At 46.0% G+C, this 19,860-nt stretch overlaps 1 protein-coding gene across 5 annotated transcripts in view; it reads right to left on the bottom strand.

The window, feature by feature from the left end:
* SH2B2 (SH2B adaptor protein 2) overlaps positions 1 to 17,204 on the bottom strand; it is a 101,296-nt gene extending 84,092 nt beyond the window's left edge. For all 5 annotated transcript variants that reach the window (XM_044273512.1, XM_044273514.1, XM_044273513.1 and 2 more), the window contains exon 1: positions 17,113 to 17,204. The gene's annotated coding sequence lies outside the window, so the exon portion shown is untranslated. The remainder of the gene's footprint in view (positions 1 to 17,112) is intronic.
* Positions 17,205 to 19,860: the final 2,656 nt, after the last annotated feature.

Below are 19,860 nucleotides of genomic sequence, written 5' to 3'. Positions count from 1 at the left end.
TGTGTTATTCTTCATATCTAAATAGTCCATTGGTCTTGTACATTGGGATCAGGAAAGGTGGAAATTATGCCAAACAGGAGAATGCCCACATATAGGTAAAGAGTAGCTGCCAGTCGAATGGCTGAAGTATATGAGATGAAAGCGCTTAACATGAAAAAGCAATTCCATCTGAAAAGGTTCAGGAAATAGATGAGAAATACTGACATTACTTGTACCCATCTAATAAGACTGAATGATGTTAATTAGCAATTACAGTGATCATTTAGCAGCACGCATCGGTAACTGAATGAGTCCGGTGACTCGCGGGCCGCACATGATCAGTGCTGATGGCGTGAAAGACACTGAACATTAAGTTGTGAAATTACAGCACAGCTGACTGGACTATTGCCTCAGATCTTCTAGATATACAGAATTCTCAGTAATAGTTTACTTAATGTAAAGAACGTTATTACCAATTCTTGGAAATGTCCATCAGTTAACTTCCAGCTTGGTAACTCTAAGCAAATGTACATTATACCCCAAACCAAACTGTAGTATCCGAATATAAAGCTTCAAGGGACAACCCTTTTCTGTACACCCAGTTAAAAGGGGTATTCTCAACACGCTATTTCATACTTGCCTGCTCCCGGCGCGCTGTCCACTTCCTGGTTTCGACACTCGGCAGGGGGTGGGCTCCATCTTGATTGAAGTCTTCTCCCGGCCGGGCCGCGCGCTGGACTGAACGCGCATGCCGAGGCTGCGCATGCGCCCTGTTGACTTCTTCCTGGCAAGTATACTATACTGGCCAGGAAGAAATCACCATAGCGCATGCGCGGCCTCGGCGTGCGCTTTCGGGACTGCGTGCGGCCGGCCGGGAGAAGAGAAGTCGTCTGAGCAAGCGCGGCCACCGCGATTCCTGAGAAGAGCGGTGGCCGTAACCAGAGGAGATGGAAGACAACAGTCAGGTAAGTATATGTTTATTTTCTTCTAAGGGGTGGGAATTAGTTAATTAAATATATTTAGAAAAATGATCACTGTTAAATCTTTAACAGATTTAACAGTGATCATTAAGATAGGAATACCCCTCTAAGGCCCTTAGACCTCATAGAAGAGGTCTCTGTCTCAGGACTCATAGGAGCCAGAGTGGAAAGCTGCTAAGTATCAGAAGCTTCTGCTCTGGCGGATTAGGCCCATCCATGTATTCCATGGGATGCTAAAAATACTATCCAGGTACAGCTTCCCATGACCTGCCACTTAAAAGGGTTTTCTCGGATTTCAATTTTTTTTAACAGATATGCCCATGTAGCTGCTCCCCTCATGTACTTCTTCCCCATGCTTTGTTTTCTTTCTATTTAGACTCTCCTGACCCCTTTTCAACATGTAAAGAAATCCTTCTGGTTGGTTTCCATCCTGTATGTAGCACTTCCTGTTGTTGTATCCAACCAAACCCATGATGCACTGCTCTTTTCTCTACCACAGCTCCAGCACCGCCTCTAACAACACCCAGCTAGATTATAGCTCCTCCTACCCAGCCAGTTACATAGACACTCCCCTATCACTGCCCCGCCCATGGACATAACAGGAAATAAGAAAGAGCTGAATGGACATGGTCATGTGACCAGAGCTCAGAATGGCAAATAGGAGCAATAAGAGTAAAATAAATGCATTACAAAATAACAGCTACCTTCATAAATTATTATTTTAAATGGTTTTGACGCAATCCGAAAACCCTTTAAAATTTATTTAAAATTCTATTTAAAAAAAATAATACAATCAGTGATTGGCTACAGTGTCGCATGCCTGTGTCGACAGGGACCAGGCAGTACAGAGACTTCTGAGGGACATGGGAAACGTCGAAACAGAAGCAGCAGATGTGTATTACAGTACTTCTTTTAAAAAGTGGTTAAACAAACCCTTTAAAAGGGTTTTCCAAGTTTTTTTTTTACTGATGACCTATCCTCTGGGATGACCTATCCTCTGGATAGGTCATCAGTAGATAGGTCATCAGTATCTGATCGGTGGGGGCCAGACACCGGTGAGACGTGGCTCCATTCTCAAAGATAGGAACCAGTCCTTGGGGTGGGACCTGTATCTACGGGACATTTATGGCTTATCCTGTGGATATGTCCCCTCTGGATTGACTTCTTCACTTATATCTTTAAAAATATTAATGTAAAAACAAGAAGCATTATTAGAACCGATGGCATCTGAATCATCAGTGAACAGCTTTGCTTACAAACTTTTTGAACAATTTTATAAAAAGGTGACATCATATAAACTGATTCAGACTCGGGGTCAGTATGGACAGTCCGATAGGCACCTGTAGCTCACCCCTTGTTTACACCGGGTGGGCTGCCGACCAGTGAGTATTTTTACGCCACATATGAGATCGGATGACGCTGGGCAACTGTTGGGAACGAATGATTCAGCCAAACGTTGACCTGGGTGAAGACCTCTTACTGAATGCTTTCAGGAATTATAGATGACTGAACAGTGGGTGGCTTAAGTGCACCTACATATTACTGGAGCTTTACAGAAATCAATACCAGTCCCGAAAATCAATTTCCTTTCTCATGTAAATTCCCTGCTGAAACCTACTGTGTGTCCAGCAAATGATGATGACAATGAAGCCCCTTTACTAGATTATAACCAGACCCATCCTTAAAGGGCATCAGTCAGCAGATTTGCACCTATGAAACCGGCTGACCTGTTACATGTGCACTTGGCAGCTGAAGGCATCTGTGTTGGTCCCATGTTCATATGTGCCCGCATTACTGAGAAAAATGAGCCGCTAGGAGCAACGGGGGTGTTACTATTACACCTAGAGGCTCAGCTCTCTCTGCAACTGCTGCGCCCTCTCCACTGTCTGGCCCTGTCAATCAAAGGGCATAGCAGCTGCATACAGAGCCGAGCATTTAGGTGTAATGATAACGCCCCCGTTGCTCCTAGAAGCTCATTTGCATATATTATAACATCATTTTTCTCAGCAATGCGAGCACATATGTACGGTACATGGAACCAACACAGATGCCTTCAGCTGCCAAGTGCACATGTAACAGGTCAGCAAGTTTCATAGGTACAAATCTGCTGACAGATGCCCTTTAAAGGGAATCTGTCACCAGCGACCTCCCTGTTTGCATATAGCTATGGTTTACCTGATTAAAACACTGCTTTTCTTTTGTTGGTCCCAGGCTCCGTCCCCAAGCTACTTTTTCTTAATATGCAAATTAGGCCTTTGGTGCAATAGGAGCCTCACCACTACTCTTATTGCACCCAAACTCCCCTCCTTTCTGTGGTCAGCCCCTCCCTGGCTGCTTTGATTGACAAGGCCAGGTGGTGGTAAAGCAGCCAGGGAGGGGCCGACCACAGAAAGGAGTGGAGTTTAGATGCAACAAGAGCAATGGTGATGCCCTCATTGCACCAAAGGCCTAATTTGCATAACTTAGGAATGGAGCCTGGGATCAACAAAAGAAATCAGGTGAACCATAGCTATTTGTCTATACAAGCAGCTGGATCGCTGGTGACAGATTCCATTTAGGGAGCACCAGAAGTGCCTGACATCTACTATATGTATCTTCTTCCCCTCAAATGCATGCTTATGGGATGGGAAGGGCTGATGGGAAAATCCTTTTTTTATTTATTAAAGGTACATTTTATTATTAATGGGCTTTCCGGTCTCATGATATTGATGATCTATTCTCAGGATTGGTCATGAATATTTGATAAGTGATGGTCCGAGACCCGGCATTCCCACTGATCAGCTGTTCCCCGCAGCCTCAGACACTACTTCGAATCTCAATTTGGGATTTTTTCTTATGAAGTGAAAGACTCGTACTAAATTACAGAAAGTGTCTGATTGTAATTACTGCTGCTAAAAGCCGTGCAACAGCTTATTACGTTTTAAAGGGTCTTTTACTTTTTTCCCATGACTGATGTGGGTGCTGGACAACTTTAAAAGCAGATGCATAAAAAGAAAACTGTAAGGATTATCTGTTTAGTAATGTTTACTTAAAGGGGTTTTGCAGTTTGTTTAAACTGATGATCATCAGCATCTGATCGGCAGGGGTCCCGGGTTTAAAGATAGACATTATCAAATAAGTAGGGGGTTGTGTAGGGCATAGTGCAGGGATATAAGGTCACTTACTAGTTTGTTTGGGCGCCTCTCCGTTCCCCCGCTGTGTCCCCCTTTTACTTTTCCCACCTGGTATGTAAATGAATATCATCGGTACAGGGAGGAGGAGACAGCCCTGTTTCTTAATGGGCGTCTCCTTTTCCCTGGCTGTAGAGCGGTCCAATCACAGCGGAGAGCGTCACAGCCAGGGAGAAGGAGGCGCCCATTGAGAAACAGGGCAGTCTCCTCCTCCCTGTATCGATGATATTAATTTACATAACAGGCGAAAAAAGTAAAAGGGGGGCACAGCAGGGGAACGGAGCACCGCACAGATAAACTAGCAAGTGACCTTACATCCCTGCACTATGCCCTACACAACCCCCTACTTATTTGATAATGTCTATCTTTAAAGGGTATTCCCGTTGTAGCTGGCCAGCTAAGACCTGTCCTAGGTTGCTAATATAGCTTATATGTTTATACAGCTAGACCTGCCGATAACCTAATACAGTTCCTATGTTTGTGTGTTAAAGACAAAAGCAGAGTTATTTACTGTGACTTCATGTTTGGATGTCATATAAATGTTATGTATATTGTGTTCACAGAAGCAGAAAAGATAATATACCTTTAAGATTCATTATTTGGATGTCAAGGTAAGCTCAATGACACAGCAGAAACAACAAAAAGCATAGAGTTAAACTGTTGTTGCTGGGCAGGAGTCTTGACCAATCACAGCCAGCCTCACACACTGCAGGAGTTTTGACCACTTACAGCCAGCCTCACACACAGTTTATATGGGAAATTCCCCTAGCAGGAGCTGCTGGAATCATTATTCACCAGAGAGAGAAGCTGAACAGACATTCACTCCACTAAGAGCTGTGTTTTATAGAAGCATATAGACCAAAATTGGTATTTAAAACAGTTATATAATGTTCCTACTGTTAATATAGTGATTAGAACTGTATACTGAGCCAGTTATAAGTGTGTCTACTTACAGTTCCAACAAATTCAATTGCAAACTACAACGTTCACAATTGCAAACACCATACAAACGAACTACTGAGCCATACAATCCAAACAAATTGCATACAAATGCGAACTGCTCATACCAGATCATAAGCAATTGTATAGAGAAAACTGCAAACCAAGTAGAGCAAGTGAACTATTGGTTAACCTCAGATATACCTCTCAGAGAGATCATAAAGTGCTTAAATAACCTAAAGTCAAAGTACAGATACTGAAGAGAGAAATGTATCCACCATTTTATGTTGAATGACAAGATTGAACAGTTGAACCACCATCTTATGCATACTGCCATTTTCTGATACTTTATTCAACACGTGTTATGTACCTGGACTATCTGCTGCAGAGGCAGCAGTGTTATATATGAAGAAAAGTTGACGTTAATAAAGAAGTTATTTCAAGCATTTGGTGTGCTCTTTAAACCTACTGTTTCCATAGAACGGTGCTAGAGGAATTACAGAGTAATAGACAGTCTGGTTAGACTAAAAAGTCAGAGATATCCAAATTCTTCTAATGCCACAGCGCAAAAGGCACTTCAAAGTGCTGCGCCTACCACACCCATCTGACATTCATGGCTGCAAAATACCTACCTTATGCAGCATCCAGACTTACCGAACCAGCTGAGCGGGCTGTAACTCTCATGAAAGTGAACAAAGTAACAGCGTAGCACAGTGAACGACACCATTTTGATACCTATGGATACGGGGAAACATATGTGTTATGTCGGGTTTACACGGCCCGAGCAGCAGCCGATTACGGGGAAGGAAGCATTGCGTCTTGACAACTGGCAGTCGCTACTGCAATCTCTGGTCCTCCTATAGCTGCATTGTTCCTGTGCAGCAGATTGCTGTTTAAACAGGACGATCTGCTGCCCAGAAACATTAATTTACTTTAACATCCATCGGGTGATCAGCTGCACCTTTAAATGAACAGATTATCGGAAACGAGCATGCGTAGGAACGTTCCTTCCTGATAATCTGCCTGAAAATCAAGCCATTTAAACCCGCCATTACGCTCTCTCTGTAACTCCCGTTCACTTCTTGGGGATTTAAAGAAACCGTATAGAACAGCCCGCTCGGCTGTTTCTGTAACCCTGCCACCTTTGGCAGCTGCATAAAATGGATATTCTGGGAATACCTCTTTAAGGGCTTGTTCACACGACCGTGACGGGTCTAGTTTCTACAATGGGGTCATTTTAAGAATTGCTCCTAAAATTCCAAGCCTTCTAACGTCCTAAAAAAAATGACGTAAAATGGATTAAAATGGAAAATCTGCCAAAAATGTGAAATTTAGAAATCTCCATCTCCATTTTCCTTTAATTCTTGTGAAAGACCTAAAGGGTTAACAAAGTTTATAAAATCAATTTTGAGTAACTTGACGGGTGTAGTTTCTACAATGGGGTCATTTTAAAAATTGCTTCTAAAATTCCAAGCATTCTAACGTCCTAAAAAAAAAAATGACGTAAAATGTGTCATGATAAAACAATCTCAGAATGGCTTGGATAAATAAAAGTGCTCCAAAGCTATTACCACATAAAGTGACACATGTCAGTTTTGCAAAAAATGGCCTGGGCAGAAGGGCGAAAACTTGCCCGGGGTAGAAGGGGTTAAACTATTATTGATGTAAAAAAATAAAAATAAATCAGACATCATATAGTATATGATAATACTTTTTTAACAAAGCTAGAATCAGCCCTGTACCTAAGGCTACTTTCACACCTGCGTTTAGGTGCGGATCCGTCTGGTATCTGCACAGACGGATCCGCACCTATAATGCAAACTCTTAGATCCGTTCAGAACAGATCCGTTTGCATTACCATGAACAAAATGTTTTCTTTTTTTTCATGATAGTGCAAACGGATCTGTTTTGACTTTACATTGAAAGTCAATGGGGGACGGATCCGTTTGCAAATTGAGCCATACTGTGTCAACTTTAAACAGATCCGTCCCCATTGACTTACATTGTAAGTCTGGACGGATCCGTTTGCCTCCGCACGGCCAGGCGGACACCCGAACGCTGCAAGCTGCGTTCAAGTGTCCGCCTGCTGAGCGGAGCGGAGGACAAACGGTGCCAGACTGATGTATTCTGAGCGGATCCGCGTCCACTCAGAATGCATTAGGGCTGGACGGATCCGTTCGGGTGTCGGCCTTCAAACGGAACTCACAAGCGGAGCCCCGAACGCAAGTGTGAAAGTAGCCTTACATGGATCCAGAAAGCTCCCCATTCATTGTTCCTATTGTACTTTTAGATTTATTTCAGGCTAGCAGCTCAGGGGAAGTGTCCTTTCTGCTGCAGCTCTTGCCCTGTAACTGCCACACCTTCTAACAGAAAATATGGCTTGTGGCAATTGAAGGTTTAAACTGAGCGTGTGCGACCACCTCAGTGAGGTGGATAACAAAATAAGGAAAAGAACAAATAGGAGGTGGTGCTATACAGATTCATTTTATTGAATAACTCAGTGGCTATACAAAATTTAATTACATGCATTTACAAAAGTAACCCAGGTACTGGGTTGAAAACAGTAAAATATTTTTGTGGCACAATTCCCATTTGGTACCTTGATGGCATATCACTAGGATAAGCCATCAATGTTAGACAGGTGTGGGTCCCACCTCTGGGACTTGCTCCCTAACGAGGCTGCCAAATTGCAGGTACAGCACACTGCACATTCTCTCCATTCACTGCTATGTGACTTCCAAAATTACCAGACAGTGGCCGTCTATTTTTGGAACTCCCAAAGAGGTCAAAGGAGAGTGGCCGCACATGCACGGCTACTGTCTCTTCACTTTGGGGACCTCGTTCAAGAAATAGGTGCGGGTCCCTCTTCTGAGACCCACTCCTATCTGACATTAATGGTATATCCTAGCAATATGCCATCAATGTCCCAGATGGGAATACACCTTTAATAGGGCTTAAGGGATCTGACGGGATCCCTTTAACAGCCTGAGAATAACTTAACTGGTTGCTAGGGATACACTGCCCTATTTAACAGGCTGTAACTGTTGTGTATCCATAGCAACCAGTCACGACAGGTTCTTTTTAAAGGGGTTGTCCCATTATACTCATCCCCTATTCACAGGATAGGGGACAAGGGCTGATCATGAGAAAAGGGCCCCTGCTGTCTGAATAGATTGGTGGTCACACATGTGCACTGCTGCTTCACGCGCTCCCTAGCGATAGCCTAGTACTGGTACTTATTCCCTATCCTCTATATAGGGCAGGGCTGGCCAACCTGAGGCTCTCCAGCTGTTGCAAAACTACAACCCCCAGCATGCCCAGACTGCCTACAGGTATCAGCCTACAGCAAAGCATGGTGGGAGTTGTAGTTTTACAACAGCTGGAGAGCCTCAGGTTGGCCAGCCCTGATATAGGGGGTAAGTGTTTGTAATGGAACAACCCCTTTAAAGGGCATCTTTCACCAGATTATCAGCATTAATCCAGCTGACAGCCAACTGGTGCTAAATGTAATGCGTAACATGTAAATTAGCCCCTGTACAGCGCTTGCGCCGAATGTGCTCCCATTACTCTTCAGGGCCAGGCATGGATGTTTTTACTGCCTGACCTGTCAGTCGTAGCGGTGGGGGCGTGACAAAGCAGGCAGGGAGTGGGGCCTCTAGGTGCTATGTCACCACCCTTATTGCACCCAGGGGCTCATTTACATATTATAAAGGATTGATTTAAGATACATTGAGGCCACATAAATAATTAGGGCTAAATACAATAATTCAGCGCACGTGTCAGCAGGATTAACGCTGATAATGTGGGGACATATGCCCTTTAGTAAATACTTATATTCCCTATAATATAACAATAAATATAACAATAAAACATCTTTCTTGTGAACTCCTAAGTATTGTCACTCCTCAACTGTTACCAGTTGGATGTACGTTCCTACACTCTGGCACTTTCCAATCAGTGCTGCCAGTGACAGACCGCGTGTGACACACCACTAACTGGTAACACCCAGTTCTCAATGTATTCAGAATTTCTAGGAAGAGTAACAGAGGAGCAGCACAAAATAAGAGTTCTGAGAAAAAGATGCTCCCAATAGATTTTTTAATGGAGAATACACATCTTTACAACAACCAAAATGACAGAAGAAGTGGCGTGTCCTCTTTAGGGCGCATTCACACGAACGTGGTTTGGTTCCGCATCCAAGCCGCAGTTTTTGCGGCTCAGATGCGGACCCATCCACTTCAATGGGGCCTCAAAAGATGCGGACAGCACTCTGTGTTCTGTCCACATACGTTTTTTCGTTCTGTGACCCCGCAAAAATGATAGATCATGTCCTATTCTTGTCCGTTTTGCGGACAAGAATAGGCATTTCTATCGGCCACCCGTTCCGTCAATGGCGTAAGGCACATAAGCGGCATCCGTGTTTTGCAGATATGCAATTTGCAGACCGCAAAACACAGCACGTTCATGTGCATGAGCCCTTAAGAAGCAGGGATGATCTGGATACAAGAGGAACGGCAGGGATTTTTTTAGGATACCTCGGGTACTTGCCTGTAATCTATAGTTGAGCCTATGTATAACAATACAGTAGCCGGAGAACACGCTCGTGTTTTTTAATCTCCAGTCTGTTGTTGACCCCGAGAGACTGTGAATTCAGATTCACGAAGCATATGTGCTGAACGCTAATTATACGACATTAGATAAAACAGGCTGTTCTGCTGACAGGCGAGAGGACGGATGTTTGGAACACAGCTCCATTTTCTAAATACATTCAATTACTTAAACCATTCTATCAATTCCCTTATGTCATGTAAAATAATTCACAATTCTGCTGTGCACCACCAACACACCTCTAAACGTACACAGCCATGACGTGGCAAAAACGAGTCAAAATCGGTCATTATCACCTTTCCTATCACCGCCTGTACAAATTCTGTGCAATTACAGGCAAAGAGCACCACGGTAGCTTCATCGGGAAGGAAACACAAAGGAACTGAAACTATATATATGTATATTTAGGGGGAGGTTTATTTAAATGAAAACTGGCTTAATTGCCCATAGCAACCAATCAGATTCCACCTTTCATTTTCCAAAGGAGCTCTGAACAATGAAAGGTGGAATCTGATTGGTTGCTATAGGCAACTAAGCAGGTTTTCCTTTACACCAGTTCTGATAACTCTCCCCCACTGTGTCCATAGCTGTAAACATAAGTGAGGAGCATCTTTCTTTATCGCATCACCAGTAACCATTAGTTCTTGAATTAACCTGATCTATTCAGCCTTTTTTTATTTATTTTTTGTTAAAATTGTTTTGGTGAAAAACTGATTGACAACCACAATGGCTGCCATTACAGCTCCATGTGGAGTTTTCTCATTCTTCAACCGAATTTCTGTCGGTTTCCGAAACCTAAACCACACTCCAAGGGGGACATGTAACTGCAGCCATATTGGTTATTAGTGAGATTTCACAGGGATAGATTTGAAGACCGACTGCACTGTATATCATTAAAGGGGGTTATCCCATAATTAAATGGGTTGGCCACTTTCTGGTTACTGCTGACCAATTTGTTGGTGAGATGATTATATGGCATTTACTAATTTATCCTTTGCTGAAATTCTGCTCCATTTTCTAGATTTAATAAGGCATGCCACTTATTTACAGTCTTTTGTGCTGTCCACACAGAGGTCCTGTCCATAAGATGGCCGCAGATGGAGGGTCATGTGACCAGGCAAATCACCTCCATGTGATGTCTCCTCCATTCTAATACAATGCACCCGTCATCTGCACTAAACTTCCAACAAAACAAGTACAGATGACCGGTGCAGTGTATTAGAATTGAGGAGACATCACATGGAGGTGATTTGCCTGGTCACATGACAGACATGGCCGGTATCCATGTTTTGCAGATCCGCAATTTGCAGACTGCAAAACAGGCTACGGTCATGAGGATGAACCCTAAATGAAAAATTTCTTATACTGCTTGGTTCTGTACAATCACTCGCTCTGGTGGCACAAGTCCTTTGCCAGACAGGGACTGAAACATGGATTTCTTGACAAGTACCACTTAGGCCTCGAACGTATTTTCTTTTCGTGTCCGTTCCGGTTTTTTTGCAGACCATATACGGAACCATTCATTTCAATAGGTCCGCTCTGCTAGAAAATAGAACATGTCCTATTATTGTCCACATTACAGACAAGGATAGTACTGTTCTATTAGGGGTCAGCTGTTCCGTTCCGCAAAATACGGAATGCACACTCTGTGGGGCCATATCATCACTTCCGGGACCCCTTGTTCTTCTTTACGCTGAAGATAGTTCCTAATGACATTAACTGTATGTTTGGGGCCGTTGTCCTGCTGCAGAATAAATTTGGAGACAAATAGACGTCTTATCCAACCCCTATAATGCCCAGGCATCTCATACAGGTTATACTTACCCCGCTCCCAGGGCCGATCCTAGGGTCACAGGCGCCTGGGTGCAGAAATATTTCTGGCGCCCCCACATGGGCGTGGTTATCTTACTAACTCCTCCCCTTTACAATGTTTCTATCCAGACCAGGCAGAAGGCATTCAAGGCACTGGGCAGGCTCAATCAGCTCAGCTGAATCAGGCAGCAGCAGCTTTAAAATGCTCCGCTGTCCGCTCGCTCCAGTCCCTCCTCTGCCTCCTAGCTACCACTCTGTCTGAAGATGGCAGAGGTGGGTGGAGCCGAGCGGAGCTATATGATCTCCAGCCGCAGAGGCGGCGCGCCGCGGGCTCTGATGTCACGTCGTCACTGACATCCCGCTCGGCTCGCAGATTCCTCGGCGAATCGGCGGCTCGGCTGCTCGGCTTAACCCACCTCAGCCCCCAGTGCTTAAACACCCTGAAAGACCAGGCCAAGACTCCACTCCAGCCTGCCAACGAACGATCGCCGCTGGCAGGCTGGAGATCAACTCTCTTACCTTCCGTTCCTGTGAGCGCGCACGCCTGTGTTTCACAGGAAATCTCGCGCCGGCGCGTCCAGGAGGAATGAATCAACCACCTCCAGGACGCGTCTGTGCGTACAGCAACAGCGGTCCGGAGGTGGTTAAAAAAAAAAAAAAGTCAAAAAAAAAAAGTCAAAAAAAAAAAGTCCCGGCGGCTCGCTCGGCGCCTTTCGGGTGACAGCGCTGGGGTGCGGGGCACCCACTGCATCCCGTGTAGGATCGGCCCTGCCCGCTCCCCGCGTCACTTCTGATGCCCGCACGGCCGCCGCAGCATCTGCCTGTCGCGCCGATCAAAACATCTGGTAATGCGAAGGGCAGCCAATAGCAGGCCACGACGGGGACGAGCCTGCCTAGCGTCACTGGATGTTTTGAATCGCGCAGCAGCGGCGGTGTGGGCATTAGGAGCGACACAGGTGCAGGGGAGCAGGGCAAGTATAACCTGTGTGAGGTGCCTGGGCATTAGGGGGGCATTATAGGGGTTGGATAACCCCTTTAATCCTTACCAAATCCCCAACTCGATTTGCTGAAACACTTTTTGGCAGCGTTCTAAATCCGCAGCATTTTTTCCTAAAACTTTTGCACAGTACAGTATCTATGCTGTGCCATGTAGTGCTGCAGGGTTTGTACCGTCCGGGGAAAAAGGAGTCTTCATGATAATTGCAGCAATGCAGGAGGCTCTAGAAAAGCGGGGGCGACCATCAGAGCTGTCATGTGGCGATGCTGGTGGTCACACTAGTCCCTGAAGGATATATCTCTGAAATGACTGAATGATTTTTTTTCCCCATCAACCTAATGGAAGAGGATCACTCAAGGACTACTGCTTGCTGTCACATCAGCCCCCTTGACATTTCTAAAGCTCCCTATGGGTCACTATAACGTATCAATGGCCACTTCACGTGCTGGAGGACTGGGCCTATGCAAGGGGGTTACCTGAAGAATATGACATAAAATACTTCAAAATTCATCCTCTTTCCTGCTTTTTTTTTAAAGGGAATTTGTCACCAGTAAATTCACTGCAATGTGTTGTAAGACAGCAAGCTCAGCTAAATGTAATGATACCTTTCACTTACCGAGGCACTGCTTCATTCTGGAGAAATTGTAGTCTTAATCCATATGCAAATGAGCAGTTACGTGCACCGAGGGCGGGCCCCAGTCCTTCTGTGCACCCTTGCTCCTCCTGTAGCTTCCTCTGCCAGTCCCTCCCTCTCCATCTTGACTGACAGGGTCACGTGAGGGTATAAAAGCTGGCATTTATGCCACAAAGCAGCCGGGCCCGGAATCTCCACCAGAGAGGTAAGGAAGCAGGAGAAACTAGGGTGCTCAGAGTGTCTTTGGCCCGCCTTTGGTGCACTTAAGGGGATTGAAAAATATTCTACAGTTTATTAAAGTAGTCTATACTTTTGTATTTGTACGTAATTAAAAATGTATTATAACTACTGAGTTAGGCCTCATGCACACGGCCATTGCCCAGCCGTAGCCGTATTGCAGTCCACAATATGCGTGCACCGGCCGTGTTCTCCCCGCATCACGGATGCGGACCCATTCACTTGAACATGTTAAATTTTTTGGCGGTGCGGATGGATCACGGACCCATTCAAGTTGAATGGTTCTCGATCCCGTCCCGATGGCCGTATGAACTTTGCCTGTGCATTGGAGACCGCAAATTGCGGGCCCCAATGCACAGAACGGCCGGACAACGTCCGTGTGAATGAGGCCTTAAGGGTATAGTAGACTGCCAGATTTTATGCCCCATGATCGGTAATGAGCGTTCCTATGAACGCTCGTTAACGGTCATTTGGCACTGTAAGCCCTCATTCACACATCAGTGTTTGGTCAGTGATTTCCATCAGTGAATGTGAGCCAAAACCAGGAGTGGTGCTACACCGACATAAGGGAAAAATCTGCACCTGTTCTGTCTTTAGAGACGCACCTCGTTTTGGCTCCAAATCACTGATGGAAATCACTGACCGAACACTGACGTGTAAATGACGCCTAATACTGCCTCTAAATGCCTGATGGATGAAAAAACTATCGCATTAATAGCGATCTGCCGCCGACACTCCACTGTCTTTAATAGTGACGACTTGGTGGCATATCTATCGCTTCTCCCCATGTTGAGGAGGACATCGCTGGATGTAATAGCAGCGGTGTCCTCTGCTAACTATCTGACGACTGCCGGGTGAGAACGCTTCCCTCCTGACAATTACCAGAATCTGGGTATCGAATACACCCTTTATGCAATAAAATGTATCTGTATAGCGCCACCTGCTGTTTGTTCTTTTTCTTATTTCTTTGACCTGCTCACTGATAGGGCCGCACATGCTCAGTTTCATCCTTCATCTGCCTCCTGAGTTATGATAGGCAGAGCACGGACACGCCCCCTGAGCTGCAGCAGAAAGGACACTCCCCTTGAGCTGTCAGCTTGATATAAATCTAAATGAATGGGGAGATCTCTGGATCCATGTGAGGTACAGGGCTGGTTTGCGAGCCTATACCTTGATACTTTGTTATTTCCTGTTACACTGTGAAATTTACAATAAAAATATAAATAAAATAAAAAAAGATAATCGCCCAAAAAATGAAAAAACTATAGCTCTCGGACTATGGAAACACTAAATCATGATTTTTTTTTGTTTCAAAAATGAAATCATTGTGTAAAACTTACATAAATAAAAAAAATTGCATACATAAAAAAAAAAAAAAAATGAGTTTGTCATGTACTATATGATGTCTGATTTTCATATTTTACATTATTCATGAGATACTTTAACTGCTCATTTGCATCGTACTTTTTCTCAGCGGATCGCTAAGTGAAAGCTATCATTCCATTCAGCAGATCTAGCCCCACAAGGCATTGTGCCCGGTTTACCAGTGAATTTCCTGCAGACAGATACTATTTGGACCACTCATTGCTACCTGGGAATCTGACCTAGGATTTATTCCTTTTTTTGGAAGTATCTCAGACATGCAATCTAATGAGCCATTCCCGGCATCCTTCGCTGAACACACACAGACCACAGATCGAGCCCCATGTTCTCCCAGCAGTTTTCCATTTCCGCAGTCAATACTGGAAGGGCAATAAGCTTTTATGATGTACAGTACGGCAGCTGTGAGCAGCACATCCAGCCATGAGACCCATCTGCTGCACAGGGATGAGTGGAGCCTGGACCTTTCCTACCAGTCATTATCATAAATACATTAAACCTATAAATGACCACTCAGCTCGGCCAACGCAGCTACGAGGAAACACTGAGGCCATTAATTCAATTGAGCCGGGGATGTTTTCAAACTGAGCTCCATGTGAATGAAGCCTCTGCTGCCAGGGACCTCCTGCGTTCGCAATCCGCCCCGCTCTCCTCTGTCCGCTCCTTCCGTGTGCGCTGGAGAATAAGATTATGTTTCACCAGGACGAAGTAACAAAGCAGCCTCTTATCCATCACCGCCTATGGCCGTGTTTATTTAGGTAAATGGGCAATAAATGTCCAGATGGCCCCCACTACGGCCATAGAAAAGCAATCGGGAGTAAGAGCTTTGTGAATGGGTCCTGTCATAGGCGTTAATGTAGTATTTAATGTAGCGCTTCTAATGCAGCCGCTATGTCTACGGGGATGGAGAAGTGGAAGGGGGCGCCAGCGGTCGAGGACGGATAGCGTAAGAAGACCACGAAAATCAGGCCAAAAGTGTTGATGGCATTTAGTCATTGGCCATCATATGTAATGCCACGTAGGGTATATCCTGACTTGGGGTGACAGGCCATATCGTTCATCGTAAGGGTGCCTTCACACGCCGCAGATTTTGTGGCAGAACATTTCTGCGATGGAAAGTTGGTTCAATTCAGTCGAACAGGGTTTGCCCGGCCGTGCCCGTATTGCGGACCGCAAACAATATACAGGCACTGGTCGTGTGCACCCTGTACCCCCTTCCCCCCATTTACCTGAATGGGTCCACAATTCGGAAGGTCCTGTGCGGTGCGGAATGGAAGCACTACTTATTTGCTGTGTGGACGGATCACGGACCTAATCAAGTCGAATGGGTCTGGATCCGTCCGGCGAATCGGCACGGATGTTGCCCGTGCAATGCACAGAAAGGCCGTGTACATGAGGCCTAATGGACATGTTCCCCGGCTGCCGCATTAAGAATTGGAGGCAGAAAGGACGCGCCCGCCGACAGATTTTACACAAAATTACGCTGTAAAACCCATCATGTGAGCATCCCCTAAGGCTACCTGCAGACGGTGCAGATTTGTAGGCAGAAAATCTGCATGAAATTCAAGCAAAAAAAAAAACACACTATTTTTTTCTGTTTTTGTGCAGTTTTTATGTGTTTTTTTTTGTGTGCAGATTTTCTGTTTACATTATGAACCCCATTGAAGTCTATGGGTAAAACCACTTTACAGAAGGAGCCGAGTCGCACAAACAATTGACACGCTGAGGATTTCAATATTCACAGGTCAATTTCTGCACGTAAAAAAATACGGAAAGCGTACATGAGATTCATCAAATCGCATTCACTTTGGAATTGTATTACGCTGCATTTTTTTTTTCTGCACGAGGAAAAACAGCAAGTAAACGGCAAGGTGTGCAGGTATCTAAAAGACGCTGTGCCACAGACCTCCTCATGTTCTCCAAGGGTCTGGAGCAGCCTGGCGGAATATGACACATAGGCTGACAACACCAGCAACGCAGCGACAGTATGAAGAACGCCCCAGAAAATGAAGCTTGTAGAAAGTTCTGATGATCACCATTTATTGAGGGGACCCGCGGATAATCTGAAATATCTGGGGTGCCCCCATATCTGCCCCTGTGTGTACACATAGCTGGCTCTGTTATTCCATGGATGTGAGCCCCTCATGGCTCCATGACATGACCCCCCCCCCCCCCCCCCCCCCCTCCCAGAAGGGCACACAGGACCATCACCCTGGAGCCTCCATCAATAATGCAGGGGGTGGCAGCTCATGTAGGACAGCCTGCAGCCTGCTATACATGATGGATGCTCCGAGGCTGGCACACAAGCCCTGGATCCCTCCCCAGCAATGCCCTGCATCCATGCCCAGTGAGCGAGGGCACAGCCTGGTGACTTACCCTGCGATGGGGATCATTGCTGGTGCACGATGCGCAGGGGGATTTACATCCCTGGCTTTGTAGTCAGCATGCTCCACTGTCCCTGTCACACTAGGCGACAAATAACACGATCACACAAATCCCTTTCTTGTTCTCCACACCCCCGGAGCTGGGGGCGGGGCCCGGCTCTTAAAGGGCCAGTGTCAGCTCCGAGCTGCTGCGGCGCCGCCAGCATCCTCCTCTCAGCCCCATGGCGGCGGGGGGCTGCTCACAGTCACAGCATGTCAGTATCTCCTCAGTGGGAGCCATGACTGGTCAATATTTCTCCACAAATACACCAGTACATACAGGCCATTGAGATGTCTGCTCCTGTCAGGTCCCTGCACATCATAGCCTTTTGTTTTATCTTTTCCCTGAAAAGCTGGGTGACAACTAAGGGGCTACTTTCACACTTTCGTTGATAATACCGAAATTAAACGGATCCATTTTGATTTTGCACATCAGGATGCATTCATTCCGGTAGGAGGATGCGATTGTGTGAAATCAAAACAGAAAAAAACGGATCCGCCACTAAATACATTGAAAGTCAATGGGTGACGGATCCGATTTCCAGTGCCGGATCCACAAAACGTCAGCTTGCAGCGTTTTTGTGTCCAGCCATAAAACGGAACGCTGCCGGAACAAAGGAATGCATGAGGACTAAATGGACGTTTTTTTTCCGGTATTGAGATCCTCTATCGGATCTCAATACCGGAAAACAAGGACGCAAGTGTGAAGGTAGCCTTCATGGCCAGTGTAGAGCTACTACTTCAGTTGGCACCAGAATGTTTTTTTTCCTGCACAACTTATCCCAAAATCAAAGACAGACAAAAACTTTTTACGGAGAAATTGAAAATCCATAATGAATGATCAAGATTATAATTAATACAGGTCTGTAGCTCAGTATATTGATAAGAACGCATCACCAGCATTTACTGTGAGCTGTAAGGCCTCATGCACACGACCTTTTTGTTTTTTTGCGTTCTGCAAAACGCGGATCCGCAAAAAAAACGGAAGCCGTCCGTGTGCCTTCCGCAGTTTGCGGAACAGAATGGGCGGCCCATTGTAGAAATGCCTATTCTTGTCCGCAAAACGGACAAGAATAGGACATGCTATATTTTTTTTTTTTTGCGGGGCCACGGAACAGAGCAACGGATGGAGACAGCACACGGAGTGCTGTCTGAATCTTTTGCGGCCCAATTGAAGTGAATAGGTCCGCACCCAAGCCACAAAAAATGTGGCTCGGATGCGGACCACAACAACGGTCGTGTGCATGAGGCCTAAAATGATGATAATTACCACCAAATTAATCTAGTCATGTTTACCAGCCTCAAAAAAATCACGGACACATCTATTTTTTTAACAAACACAGGAAAAAAGCCACCTATTTTTACGGACTGACCAGAAATTTCTGGATTGTTGCCACCCAGTCCTCATGGCTAGTAGGGCTAGTTTCACACTAGCGGCAAGTAACTCCGGCAGGCTGTTCCAGCAGGTGAACAGCCTGTCGGATCCGTGCTACCGCTAGTGCACGCGTGGCCCTGGACTACCACTCCGGCCCTACTGACTATAATGGGGGCGGGCCGGAGTTCCGTCGGCAGCATGGCAAACATGCCGAGAGGCGGCCGGAATAAAACTACGACAGCCTACTGGAGTTCCTTGCCCCTAGTGTTAGGCTGGGTTCACACCTGAGCGTTCTGAAAGGAGCGCTCTGTATGCGCGATTGTACGGGCGTTTGCAATCGCGCATACAGAGACAAGCGAACGCCCATTGTCGCGCGTTCCCGCTAAGGTCTATGTACGGGAACGCGCGACAAGACGCCCCAAAGAAGCTCATGTACTTCTTGGGGCGTTGGGCGTTTTACAGCGCGATCGTTTGGCACTCCAAAGAGAAGGGATCCAGTCAGGACTGGTGCAAGGATTTTTGCCACCCTAGGCAAAAGCTAATTTTACCGCCCCCCTTGACTCCACCAATTGACCTGCCCCTTTTTTTGTCGGCCACCTATTTAATGATTGTTGCATGCAACATTTTACTTGACCAGCTAATTTTAGATATTCTAGATATTCTTGGTGGTCATCTGTGCAATTTTGGCCTCAAAACATTACATGGCCCCCTACACTACATTACATTCTTGACAACTGTACGTTTTTACCTTGACTGGTGGTGGCCTAGGTGTGTTTATCAGCAGGTCTGCTCCAGTCCACTTCTCAATAACATGTCTGTGGTTCAGCAGGTTTGGCGGTCTGGTCCACTGTGAACCAACATCAACATGTGCTTTAGCAGGTAAGGTCTGGACTGGTCCGGTTTTCACCAGACAGAGGGGGCGCTCTGTGAGTACCTGCAGCATGCCTGATGTGGATGCCTGGGAGGGCTGTCTGAGACATAATGCAGGACTTCTGCAAGACCTGAGTCCTGCATTATGTCAGACACTGCCGCGGTGGTCGCAAGAAAAGTCACAGTGACTCTCGCGCGCACAGCGCCCCCCCCTTCCCAGCAGCACTGCAGCTGAGGAGAGTCCAGACTGCGCTGCGCGCTTCTACACATCAAGTGCAGTGCAGTCTGAGTGTGCCACGGAGGAGTCGCACCTATCAACTCACAGCAGCCGCCAGCAGTGGGGGGGTGCGCAGGAGTGAGCGCAGGAGAGTCAGACCGGAGAGCGCTGTGACTTCTATTGCGGCCAGAGCGGCGCCCCCAGCAAGAGTGCGCTCTACGCGGTGGCCTACTATTGCT

This window comes from Bufo gargarizans, unplaced genomic scaffold, assembly GCF_014858855.1.
Source record: "Bufo gargarizans isolate SCDJY-AF-19 unplaced genomic scaffold, ASM1485885v1 fragScaff_scaffold_703_pilon:::fragment_4:::debris, whole genome shotgun sequence".
Lineage (NCBI taxonomy): Eukaryota > Metazoa > Chordata > Amphibia > Anura > Bufonidae > Bufo > Bufo gargarizans.
The sequence above is the reverse complement of the archived record's forward strand: the minus strand, read 5'-3'. Positions and strand labels throughout refer to the sequence as shown.